Here is a 1,819-nt window from a genome sequence, read left to right as displayed (position 1 = left end):
AACATGTCGAAAATTAGTGTACGAATAGTAAAGTTCAATCGGTAATGACCTTGCTTCTTGTCGACTATGGTGCTCACTTTAGTTTAAACTTTGCCACGTGACATTACCCAGTCGAACTGTTTAAATTTCAATTAGGCTTCCTGTAACGCCCCGAATTCTCCAGCAACCCGGAACATTACCAAACGTGAATTGATTAATAAAGTGCTTGAGGCAAATACATTTTAATATAACGAGGAATTCAGTAAAAATTGAACAACCTTAACAAAAGGTAAATTAAATTAAATAACATATGCGGAACAATTTGGAATCATATCTTTTATCAAACATTAATAAAAGTAGTTCTAACAAATAATAAAAATCGGACTAATTGAAAGTTATGACGTGACTCACAATTGAGTCTAAATTTAAAAATAATAATAATCAACTGTTAATAAATATTCTAGTGTTTCTAAAAGTTAAAGTACTTCATGATGGAGATCCATTGGTCCAATATGCATCCATCCACCACCGTCCAGCATACTAATTTCTACCTGAAAATTGTAAATAGAGAGGAATGAGTATAACGAATTATACTCAATGAGATACTTGCTACTCCACATTCAAATCAAACGTGAAATTATGCATAAATTCTCTTACCAATATAACATGAGAATTATCACACCATGACAAATGATAATTCAAGCAAGCGCTGCAAATAACGTGAAGGCTAAATTGTGCCTTAAACTGTATCATGATTTCTCCCAAAGGAGCTCTGAACTGAAGTAATTAAATCCATACATAACAACGTATTTGAAAAGATGTGGACAAACCACTAATAGCACTGAGCATCTCACCTTTTGAAGATGAACGTGGAAAACAAAATTGCTGAAAACGTGATTCTTTATTGAAATTCCAAAGCCTTAAAAAGCCTTAATAATATGGAGAAATATTTTTAAAGAGGAGGAGAGAATAAAGACTTGTAGAAGAAGAATGAGGAATTAATGACTAAATGCTTGAGGTTTAGTGCTATATTTATACTAAACCGTGGTGTAGGGTAATCACGTGGGAAGTGGAATTTTGATAAGTTTTGAATTCTAAATTTCTGTCCATACACTCCTCGGCAACTAGACTTCTATCTGATTTGGGGATAACTATTTGTTTTGATAAGTTTCAAATCCAATACAATTTTAATGAGGAGACCTAATGACTGCATATCATGTCAACACGTGGAAAAGTAAGGCAAATTGGTCTCCTAATTGCATATATTATACAACTCACAACTTAAACAAATAACTAATTTAGCTCCTACCTTTGATTAAATCAAAATAAATGACAGAAATTTCCATGCCAATCTATACGACTTAGCTAGTTTAATTTATTAGAGTCCCAATTATTCTAATACTAAAATTATTAGGAAACTTTATCATAATCCGAAACCTACATGATTAAGAACAATAGTTTCTATCCTAATTAAAGTAGATTAGCATTAAAAAGGAATTTAATAGTTTCTAGAAAATTATTATGATTATGTTTTAATCAATTATTTTTAAATTTTGTAATTATCAATACTTAACATATTTTAATCCTAATGGCCGAGAATTGTAAACTGTATGCATACTAAATAAATTAGAAATTTCATTTATACCTTGATTCTTCCATTGATTCCATCTTAATTCAACTTATCCAAAATATCATTTTCTTAATCCTAATATATATAATTAATTATTATCTATCGAAGGAGTCCAATATTGATATAGTAATTTAGCTCGAATTAATAACTAATATTATTAACTAAGTAGTTTTCTTAATTGGCTATAACTCAAGTTTAACGAATCCAAAT

At 29.8% G+C, this 1,819-nt stretch overlaps 1 long non-coding RNA gene across 1 annotated transcript; it reads right to left on the bottom strand.

The window, feature by feature from the left end:
* Positions 1 to 237: 237 nt before the first annotated feature.
* LOC111400084 lies at positions 238 to 1,008 on the bottom strand. The gene is made up of 2 exons (XR_002703836.1): positions 834 to 1,008; positions 238 to 530 (listed from the first exon to the last, which is right to left on the bottom strand). It is a non-coding gene; the product is annotated as an uncharacterized LOC111400084 (long non-coding RNA).
* Positions 1,009 to 1,819: the final 811 nt, after the last annotated feature.

This window comes from Olea europaea, chromosome 9 (genome assembly GCF_002742605.1).
Source record: "Olea europaea var. sylvestris chromosome 9, O_europaea_v1, whole genome shotgun sequence".
NCBI lineage: Eukaryota > Viridiplantae > Streptophyta > Magnoliopsida > Lamiales > Oleaceae > Olea > Olea europaea.
The sequence above is the reverse complement of the archived record's forward strand: the minus strand, read 5'-3'. Positions and strand labels throughout refer to the sequence as shown.